We start from the raw sequence: 12,184 nt of genomic DNA on the forward strand, positions 1-12,184 counted from the left end.
CGAAAGCTTTAAGTCGAAATTTAAGTTGGGGGAGGCTTTGATTCGTGATTTGTGGCCACCGGCATTGAGAGAGCCGGTTGTAATCGCGCCGGCGAAACGTCGTTGCTCGTATTGTCAACGGCGCTGTGGGGTTTTTGGCCTCCAGACCACCCCGCCGGTGGTGCTGAAGGTGGTCACTCATCGGCACTTTTTGTGTGCGTGACAAACCTCGCTAAACTAAAGAAAAAAAACTCAACTTTTTTGTTGTTTCAATACGAAGTAAGGCCCACTGAGCTATATAGCGCTTTTTTTTTCAGAAGCGTCCTGGCCACACATGATAGCTGAACGAAGTGGCTTATGTGGAAATGTATAACAGCCAAATAAATCCTGGATACGCATGTTTATTACTTGTGGATGGGGAAAAATCCTCTCTTACTAATTCATGCCTGTCAACACCTTATCAGTGCCTACCTTCTAACAGACCAATTTAAACCTTATTGATAACGTGTCATAAATTCTCAACGTCCGTCCGACAAAGTCCCAGCACAAGGGAGAAACACAAATAGACAAATATTTGTGTTGCAAACGGCTGTACGCCGTGGACTTTAAAACTCAATTTACCTGTACAAGAATACTGGCAAACCGTATGGGTTGACAGGTATAACTAATTCATAACGTTTTTGGGTTAGATCGCGTTATTTATAAATGTGTCGTAACCCTCCACCACCCGACACGGCCAATCAGCAAAAGAGTGTCACGTTGACAAAAGACAAATAGTTCACTACTTTAGCCCACCGGTGCGTTGGCAATCTAACCCAAAAACGTTGATTATGAATAATATTGGTCGCGAAAGCCTACGTGTTAAACAGGTATGACTAATTGTCTATGTCGGGTGGAGGTGGGTTTTACGACACATTTACGCGATCTCAGAAACTGCTGTATTATGAACCGGCACAAATTGTTACCGTGTAAGCAGCACCACCGCTGTGCTGTAGACCAAGGGAAGAGCGCAATGCACACAACACATTTACCACGTGGTGGGTAACGGCGTTTCGCTGGGAGTCAAAACCAGCGTCAGGCAATTGCTGATTAGCCAATTTGCCCGGTACTGCTGAAGTAGTTAATGCGTTGGGCACGTTTGTTCATCACGTGACGACTATTGATGGGATGTGTTGGGTGGAGGAGGGTTTACGACACTTAACTGGCGCAATCTGACCCCCCAAAAAATGTAATTGGTCGCGAAAGGCTGCGTGTGAAATTAACTAATGGATGGTGCTTATCGCTGGGGGTGATTTACATTACAAAGGTGAGCCTCTGTCTTGTATATGGGTGAGTGTTATTGCCATGGCGCTGTTAGCACTAAATGTCCCGTCTAAATGTGTACGTATTTGAACTTCTTTCGCACCGTACGTAGGCAACCGTGCTAGTCGGAGGTGCGGCGAACCTCTGGTTGCAGAGAGATCACTATAGAAGCGATTCATTTGCATGCAACCGATCGCCTCGTTAAGTACTCCACCACCAAAAACACTCAACGTGTACCTCAACGACACCGCCCCCAAAAGGAAAACGTGAAATAGGCGACGTATCGGGGAATGTCTCTCCCTCATGCGCACATAATCCCACGTGCTGTGAAGAAGGAGCGCTGTTTATGAACACGTTTTGTTTTGTGTGTGTGTGCGTTTGCACCACAACTGGCTTGATGTAGATGCAAATCAACAACTACAATTTCACATTCAGGTCGTCAAGCCAGATAACTGCGTCAGGAGAAGCGCAGTCTATCGCTGCGATGTCTCCTTGTTACTTGTTAGATGTGGACTGCTCAATGCGTCGCGACACGTTGTACGGTCTGTTCTGGATGACCACAGTCATCGGGTATCCGCATCTGCCATGGTTTGTGCAGTGGATGCGGTTTAGGGTGGACCGTGAGCATTCGTGGAAGATCAAATCCAGGGATCTGCGTTGGGTCCATCACAAGTGCTGTAATGATACTTTACCGACGCAGTATCACCAAGTAATTTGTTTAACTAGAATTTCGGCGGCCTTAAATATTTATTTTTTTGTGGGGGGGAGGGGGGTCGACAATTTTTGGAAATCTGTTGGATCAACTTTTTACCCCCACATCAGGGTAGGGGTCCACTTTATATAACTTTTTGATTCAGGCTTTCTGAAAGTTGACAGACAAACGGAACACCGGGCTTTTACAATAGATGCATAAAGTGCATACCTGTTAGGTCCATACGGCGTACAGCCGTTTCAATACGGGCAAAGAAAAAACTTTGTCTTTGTTTTGTATTTTTCCCTTGTGATAGGACTTTATAGGATAAACGTTGAGATGTATAAGGACACAGGGTGATCAATAAGGTCTGAATTGGTCTGTAATAAGGTTGGCAGCACTGATAAGGGTTGACAGGTATGTTATGGTGAGTGTAAAAGTGGTGAGTGTAGTGGTGAGTGTCCTCGTGGTCAGTGTAGTCTCGGCAGTTGTCTACTTGTTTGTATTTCTCCCTTGTGATGGGACTGTAGGATGAACGTCTAGATGTCTAAGGGCACGGCGTGACCAATACGGTCTGAATTGGTCCGTGATAAGGTCGGCAGCACTGATAAGGGGTTGACAGGGGTGGTCGTAACGCGAACTCGAACCATGAAAAAAAAACATCGATGAAGCTGCAGATATAATGAGTGTCCCATAGACCTTCGTGAGAATGGAAATTATTGGATAAAAAGTACTGTACAGTAGACAGAACACATTCCTCAAATGATACTGTATTCTCCGTATTATAAGATGGCTTTGAGATTAAGACGTACTCAAAATGTGTGCCCAGCATCAATTGAGATAAACATATCTGGTCCCACACATAAACCGCATTATAAGACGCACCTCCAATGCTGAAATAAAATACAGGCGGGAAATGTACCTCTTAAAATACGGTGAAATATCTTTTGATGTCTTACTGCAGTCACATCATCACCCCTACTATTTTTGCTGGTTACTCATTCAACGTCGCCGTTGATAGACTTGACAGCACATTCTTCATATGCGTGTGTGTTGTCTTATTTAATTGTTTTCATTTTGTAAACAGTGTACGCTAGTGCTGGATATATACGTGTGCCTTGCACAGCATCTTGACATGTTCTCGTATTCAAACACTTGACATTTTTTAGGTTACATATAATAATTATGTAGAATGTTATATACAGCGTTATAGGGTTGCAGGATGGAGCGGTGGTAACGTGGTTAGCACACTGCGCTGTGAACCCGGTGACCTGAGTTAGCGACAGCTCACATCAGCGGTGGGTGATATCGGAACAATGCCCATGACTGACAACACGTGGGGATGCCTTCACACATCAGTGGATTGGCAAGGGCTGTAAAATAGTTTGACTGCGTTATGATACACACATTCATTCATTTATATGTTCTCTAGAGTATGGGTTCTCAGCTCGAAGAGTCTGATGTCACTTTTAGGGCCAGAGCCTTCAATGGATGTAACATTTGTAAAGTTGCAGCTCGACAATGTCTTGCTCACACCACTGCTAGCTAAAGGGCTTCCCCTCTAGGGAGTTCTGGGGAGTTTTTTTTTTACATATGTGGAATTTAGGCCTCCTCTTCTAAGCTCCTGGCCATGCGTTTTTGCAGACGTTTGGGGCAGTAACCACACGTTGCCTCACCGCACGCGACCTGAAGAACGCCGAGACATGGTGTACCCGTTTTGCATTGCCAGGGAGAGAGAGAGGTGGGTGAATTAAGACATCCCCCCACTATCACAACTGCCGAGCTGGGAGATCGAAGCGGCGACCTCTGCATTGCAAGCCCGATGTGCTGACCATGCAACCCTGAAGTTTCTACATGCACGTGCAGAATTCACCGCGTACTCGGATGACTTCAAACTGCGGAGCATATAAAGTACACACGCGTGCACACACATTGCAGCAAAGTCAACAGCAATAGAGGAGCAATTAAAAGCGCCATCCACGGCGTCTTTTTTTGATAGATCATTGCGCATTAAGATTGCCACGCATTATATTATTATTACGAGGCACTGTTAAAAATACAGCTCATCGTGGTCATTATGTCGATGACAGTTGCGAGTTCTGTGTGTTATGAAATAAAGGTCTCAGTGCGATCATTAGGAACGCGTGAAGGAATCTACTTACTTGTTGTGTGCGCGTGGGGTCTTAACTGATTATTTCTATACAGATTATAAAGATCCATACAGAGTCATAGAACCTCTATAACTCGCCACTCCCCCTGTTCCCCACCACCCACCCCTCCCCTTGCCTCGACCTCCCCTTTTCATTAAACATTCAAAACTCAATGTGGCCAATGAGGCTTTTATTTGTGCCAAGCGAGGCAACGCGAGATTAGGAACACTTTTGGGGGCAGTTGCCCTCAAATCATTCGCCTCTCTGACAACAAACACACACACACACACGGTCACACTGATGCATTATTAATGAAAGTGCTTAACACTCAATTATGGATTCCACTCTAGCTTATTAAAATAATCATGATATTGTAGGTTTTTATTTTTTACACAACGTCTTCAATGAGCAAATATCAGAATCAGAATATTTATACTGGAGAAATCAGATAAGCTATGAAGCACTTTTTCACAGATGTCCAGTAAATTCAATGACCGTATAGCTTTCTCCGCATTGTAAGATGTTCTGGTAAATAAGACGCATCCCAAAATTAAGTTGTTTCCAAGTTTCAATCAAGTTATGCAAAACGAATCTGGTCACACACAAACCTAGCGGAAAATAAAACGCATCCCAAATTTGTACTTGAAAATATACGGGTACAATGATGTCTTATAATGCGATTTTTAAAATGTGTATATAAGTTATATTACCCCCAAAAAACTGCATAATGAGTAGTCATACAATACAGTTTTTTAAAGTATATATTTTAAATTATCGGTCAGCTGGACAGAGACGTGGTTTGTTCAACTGTGTTGTGAACCCAGCCCCATGAGTTCGATTCCCGGCCACTGCTCTCACATCAGTGGCTCGTGATATCGAACTAAACCAAATCTGCACAGCAAACCCTTTAACCAGCCCGCGCTGACCAGCCCGGTGAAGTATGGTCAAATCAAACCGCCATGGCCCATACGGCGTCGGGGGAAGATTTCCACCACACAGCAATAGATTAACTCAAGACTTGTAAATCATTATTATTTATATAGGATACATTCTTAAACGTTTACTAAAAGCATCCGTTTTAGTTGGCTCTTCTTACGCATGCACGAGAGTAACGTGTACGTGTGTAATGCATTGCCATTATTATGACAATTTAACTGTTTGGTAAATGGCGTTTTAAAACGGGGAGATAATGAAGCGAGCTCATAAAATGCAAAAATTGAAATCTGATTAGGCACGCTGAAATATGCGCCTTTAGCGCACGCCGGCTTTAAAAGGCAGCTTAACTAACGGCAGATGCATGGTCCAAAGACTAAGCAAGCGGGGATAAACGGATTCGAACTCATTTCGCAAGAAGCCGAGCGTCGCCTGTATTGATTTCTGTCATTACCCATACGCAATCTTAACGCGATCTGACACATTTTCTTCCCCGCTCCAAAGAAAACACAAAGGCGACAGGTTTAAGAAGCACGGGCCTGTGTGTGTGTGGCTGACTGTGAGTCTCTTGTGTTTGTGTGGCTATGTATGTCTGTGAGTGCCTGTGTGTGTGTGTGTGATTGTGTGCGCTTGTGAGTGCCTGTGTATGTGAGTGATTGCGTGTGTGGCTATGTGTGTTTGTGTGGCTATGTATGTGTCTGTGAGTGCGTGTGTGATCGTGTGCGCTTGTGGGTGCCTGTGTGTGTGATTGCGTTTGTTACTGCGTGAGTGTGTAGCTATGTGTGTTTATGTGCCTATGTATTTGTCTGTGATTGCCTAACCATAAAACATCGCACCTCAAATTGATGTGTTATGAAGGAAGGTTATTGCCTCAAAACATTGATGATAATAATTCTGAATAAAATTTTATATAGCGTCATTCATGCCAACATCATCCCACAACGCTGCACGTTTATCATATATAAGGACCAAATCACATATACGAAGTTGGCTATGAACGACGCAAAAGAAACACACACGTACATACCAAACAAATTAAAACCCTACTACCAAGCGAAACCTAAAATAAATAAATTAAGAAATGACACCAAAACAAACGAAGCACAAACAACAAAAACTTTTCCCAACAAATCGTAAGTTCGCTTCTCACAAAAGGACCACCGAGAGGGCCGAGACTGGTGACGGAATCGCAGACAGAGCGGGGGGGGGGGGGGGTGGGGGGGGTGTGGAAACACCACGGAGGACGAACATCACGGAGATGGAGCGCGCGTGCAAGAAGAGCACGACGGATCGATGCACCGGGAGCGGGAGCGACGTGGAAGAGGTCTTCTGCCGGGCGTCGATGGCTACGCACGTGACCTGTACTCCAGCACCGTTGAGGCAGCAAGGATTGGTGGATCACCACACAGATTCATAATGAAGGTTTTTTGGGGGGTTAGATCGCGTAAGTATAAATGCGTCGTAACCCTCCACCACACGAAACAGCCAATTAGTAAGGGATTTGTGACGTTAACAAAACGCCAATTAGTTTACTACTTCAGCCCACCAGTGTGTTGGAGAATAAACCCACAACATTTACAATTTGAGTAGTACGACGTTTCGCTGGTAATTACATCCGGCGTCGTCGGGCGATTTTCCAGAATAGTCACCACGCAGATGTCGTGAAGCTCACTTCCCGTATCCCTGGCTCGCCAGGAAAGTGCAGCGCAGCGAACATGTGGACTCCCACCCGCTCCGTCTGTACGGGATAGAGCGTTTCCCCTTCGCACTCGTGTTTTTTTTCCAGGTGCTCCGGGTTCCCTCCCACTTGAAAACACTCATTACTTGGAACCCTCACGCCCAAGGCTCAAATCCACAACACCGTTCTGGATACGCGCCTCCGCTCTAACAGCCGAAACTAAAGCCACTCGGAAGTCTGAATCGTGGCGGGCTATAGACGGTGGCAAACGAAAACATGACTCACGATCCGACAGTCACAAACAGCACGCGTGAATGTGTAAATATACGATTGAATGTTTGTTCTGTTTCTTGAAATATAGGACGTTCATGAGAATTTGGGAATTCAGACGACGGGAGGAGGAAATTCCACAGCGGAGCAGTGTGAGGATAGAAGCAGTGTGGTGAGTTAGTGGGTGGGTGAATGAGTGGGTGGGTGAGTGGGTGAGTGGATGGGTGGGTGGGTTGGTGAGTGGGTGGATGAGTGAGTGGGTGGGTGAGTGAGTGGGTGGGCGGGTGGTTGAGTGGGTGGTTGGGTAAGTGGGTGGGTGGGTGGGGTGGATGGGTGAGTGGGTGGATGGGTGAGTGGGTGGATGGGTGAGTGGGTGGATGAGTGGGTGGGTGGGTGAGTGGGTGGGTGTGGTTGGTGAGTGGGTGGGTGAGTGGGTTGGTGCGCTACGAACCCAGCGACATGAGTTCGATTCCCACTCACGGCCAACACCCAGTGACGATTATCTGAACCGGTCCTGGGCCTCCTCTAGGTCGACTCAGCCCCAAATGAGTACCTGGTGCGGTGCGTGAACATCGCCACTGGGGAGGCGGCCGGGGATGGTGGTGGCTACCCACCCCCTCGTGTGCCGGGCCGCCCTTTATAGGTGCTCGCTAACAGCACTTGCCCCAACAGTCTGTTAAGGCTATACGGGGGATCTTTGTCTTTGTTGAGGTGACCTGCAGTGTGGTGCTTGAACGTAGTACGGATGAAGCGACCAACTCCGTCTGGCAGACCGAGTTCTCAACGTGGGATGTATGTATGGCGAACTTCAACAAACTAAGCACAAAAAGCAGTTCTAAAGAAATGAGTCCGTCAATCTAGATGATTTACAAGTGCATCGTTCTAGTGGTTTCCTAACATCGCAAGGAAGAGCGCGTTCCAGACGGCCGCAGCATCGCACCTGGAAGCACCACCGCGATGCGGTGACCGTCGTCTTTGTTCGACGGCTGAGTCGAAAGCCGCTGCGTGGGTGACCGGAGTTCGCTCGAAGAATTCGCGGGACGAGGAACCAGTGAGCAAAGTTCAAGGTACCCATGATCGTAGCGATACATGAGTGACGAGGAAATATAATCAGGGCGTCATACTGTCGGTCATCATATAAACAATATCCATATACCATTGGAACCTCATTTGCCAGTAAAAAATATGAGAATTGGTTTTTTACCCTTCTATCTGGCAACAAAACTCAAGGACAGTGCACATTATCAGAGTTATGTTTTTTGTTTGCATTATTTTCTGCAGGTATTGTGGACTATGCAAACATGACTCCTTGTAAAAAAGGTGTCAGTTTTGTTGCCAGATAGAAAGTAAAAAAAACAATTATCAACAATATTCATATCCTGTGTGTGTATATATATACATACGGTCCATCAACCCATTGGATGTCCAAACACACACACATCATCACGCAGCCATATGTTCAAGCAGGCAAACTCTTGGATCGGTTTCGGCCATCTGGCGATCATCGGCGAGAACCAGGCGTGTTAAACATTGGTGCTCAAAGTGAGTGATACGGGGGCGAATCACCGCCGGTGGTTGCTCGCTAGCGGTACCCTCGCCACCCCCCCTCAACCCCCAACAGTCTGTTTGGCTATACGCTGGGGGGCTCTTTGTCCGTGGCGTGAGCTAAATATCCCCTTTTTGGCAGTGAACTCTGAATGAATGCGCACGTGCGCGCGCTGCGGGGGCTGCGATTGTGCCCGCGCGCGTCACCATTGTCTCACGTGAAATCCATATCGACACCCACTTCAAAAGGAACCATAGCTATTTATTGCATGCGTCATTTAATCCCGAACAGGGCTGGCCTCTGGTATATATGTGTGTGTGTATGTGTGTGTATGTGCACACACATGGAGAGCGGTAGTGTGGCGGTTGGCACGCTGCGCTACAAGCCCGGCCACCCGAGTTCGATTCCCGCTCACGGTCAGCAACTGTGACGATTATCTGAACCGGTGCTGGGCCTCCTCTGGGTCGACTCAGCCGCAAATGAGTACTTGGTGCGGTGTGTAAACATCGCTGGTGAGGAGACAAAGGCGGCCGGGCGTGGTGCTGGCCACCCACCCCCTCGTGTGCCGTGCCGGCCTTCATAGGTGCTCGCGAACAGCACTCGCCCCAACAGTCTGTTGAGGCTGTTAAGGGAGATCTTTGTCTTTGTGTGCCCCTGTCCACGAAATAATATGTATTTATTTAAATCTCAGCGTTAAGCCTGCAAATGGACCAAAGTTTTAAAACGAAAATGTATTTGTAAGGGTTCACGGATTTTCTTTCTCTTCGTTTATACCCAGACCTTTTTTATACTCTTTACGACTCAGCTTTGAGAGTGCAGTTTTGTATAAGTTAACAAGCAAAACGTTACCCCACACATTCGTTGACAGCACCGTGGCCTTAAAAACGGCAAAAACAAGTAATAACGCCCAATGTTTTGGGCAATGGCCCTTCTTCTATTTGTGCTTGTGCCACTAACTTCCAACGCAAGCAGCAGCACCACCGAGTCATCAGTATGAATACAAAATGTATTTTGAAGTCTTTAGACACAATGCGGTAGGCTACGTACGGTGCGAAAGAAGTTCGGGACACTTGCATATTTGCAAATATGCAAATAAGGCTTGGCCAGACAGCTATACCCATCCTGTTCTATCCTCCTCATTCGTTCATTCATTCAATTAATTTGAGTAAAATCTCGCCCCCCACCCCCCTACTCAAGAGGGCATTGCAATAGTTTACAGTATACATTAAAGAAAGCTAGTCCTATACAATCAAGACACACATGTAAAATATATATATATAATGAAGGCGGGGTGTGGTACATACTCAAGGGAAAGCTAAAATGAGTATTGCAGAGTTTCCATACACACATACATCCGAGGACACGCGCACGTTGGAAGCCAACCCCACGCGAAAGCATGGTTCTCCTCCCTCGTGAGAGTGAAGCTTCAGCGGACACGCATTGAAGCGTCTGGCGTGGGTGGCTGAGTCGGTGGGCGTTGTTGTTGATTACTAATTAAACGGTGATTGATCGCACGGCGTTTTAAACATCACTCGATGGAGAAGGTGCCGACAAAGTGGCCGAATGAAAGTGCCAAGACTGCAATCGGCTTGCTGCTGCTGCTGTTGGAGCGGTGGCGCAGTGGTTAGCGCATTGTAAGTTGAGATCCAGCGAACTGAGTGAGTTTGATTCCAGGCCACGAATTACAATAGTGGTAAGTGATGTTGTGAACCGGTCCTGCCCCCCCCCTCTCTCTCTCCTGCCCCTTCACCACCCCCCACTGACCAAAGCGGAGAAGTATGTCAGACAAATCCCATGTACTGTATGTTGAACTTCTTTCGCACCGTACGTAGCCAATCATGATAAACGTGCGGTTAATTCCTATCATCATCGTTATTATTGCATCGATCCGTAAACGCAAGCATTTACTTTAAAAATTAAAATGGTAATAATCAAATCGACACGTATGTGCCTTTGATTTGCTAGAGGTTACATTTCATGATACGGTGTGTTTTTAATGGAACGTACAACGATCCTCATCATGCATTGCCTCGATACGGCACGAAATGTAAACCGTACACCTTTACGTTCAGCATGTTGGCCTCAACATCACCGACGCTTCGGAGAGGGTCTACCAACAGAAATCCGTTAGAATTCGGTGTAAGTTTTAACAGAATGCTCATCAAACATTGAGGACAATTAACAAACAAAAAACTTAACGCATTTGTCAATGGCACTGATTAATTATTGCCTTCTGGCAATGACCCTTCTTTGTAGCACATCAATTATTGCTTTGTAATAAGTACCATGAAGAAGGGCTACTTCCCGAAACGTCACCTAGTATATACATTTTTAAAGCCACAGTGTTGTTGAGTTTTGTTGTTGTTGTGAATTGTGCTTGTGCACCGCAGCCAACGCAGTAGCGGCATCGCCAGATAATTTGTTGAACATTTCGAACGCGTTTGCGTAGAATGCGATGGATAGGTTTATTACGTTTTGTTTGACAATCGTTATTGTGAATTTAATCTTTTTTACGACACCGTTTGTGATTACGTTTCCAAGTAACGCGATGACTGCACGTTTTTTAAACACATGCATCTTGTGTGTGTGTGTGTGTTTCATATTTATAATTGTATAGGTAAATAAACTTGACTACTGTCAAGCAGGTAATGTCTTACATTACCCCCTTTAAAGTTATTTTCTTTACATTTCACCAATCGGTGTGGGTAGCGTTCATGAAAAAACCCGCGTGTTGAAAAGGCAGGCAAGTGTCCGTGCTTTTCGTGCTCTTTGCACTCCTTCCGTGTGCTGTTGTTAGAATCTTTTTGTTTTCGAGCCTGGACAATGTTCATGATGGGGATTGTCTCGTCATTTACACATTGGGGATTTAGCAGCCATGATCTATCCACTGCTGGACGATGATGATGATGGCCTCTCTCTGAGCCGTCGCCATTTCTCACGATCTTGCGATATAATAATCGGTGAAATCGCACGGGCATGTATCCCGTATTCTCAGGATTACGAGACGCACTTTCTCCTCTGTATTATAAAGCAGAGATTTGGAGGGGGGTGCATTTTATAATCCGATAAGCGTGTGTGTGTGTGCGAGACCATATGTGGGGATCGGTCGTCATCTCAGATATTCAACCCAAAAACCTGGGTCTGTCCCGTGACCTCCTGCCAGCGAGCGTTCTACACTTCACGCGGTATCAAAGTGCACTTCGCCTGGCACAAGCGCTTTGATGAGGTCACCGCCACTTGGTTGCCAATGGTGAATGTTGTTGTTGGAGCGGTGGTGTAGTTATTCTTTGGGTCTTTCGGTACAGTCACGTGGATAGGTTCAAAGAAAATAACAAAAAACTACGACGTTTCGATCGCAACACAAGCGGTCGTCATCAGGCTAAGGGTGGTGTAGTTGTTTCGCGTTTTGCGCTACGAACTCAACTACCCGAGTTCGATTCCAGCTCACGGCCAACACCAGTGACGATAATCAGAATCAGTCCTGGGGCTTCCCTCGGAAAACTGAGCCTTAAATGAGTACCGAGTGTGATGTGGTAACATCCCCTTGATAGGTGCTCACTAACAGTACTGGCCTCAACAGTCTGTTAAGGATATAGAGGAATCTGTGTCTTTTATGTGGATAACTTCCTTGACAA

Source organism: Lampetra fluviatilis, chromosome 16, assembly GCF_964198595.1.
Source record: "Lampetra fluviatilis chromosome 16, kcLamFluv1.1, whole genome shotgun sequence".
NCBI classification, from domain to species: domain Eukaryota; kingdom Metazoa; phylum Chordata; class Hyperoartia; order Petromyzontiformes; family Petromyzontidae; genus Lampetra; species Lampetra fluviatilis.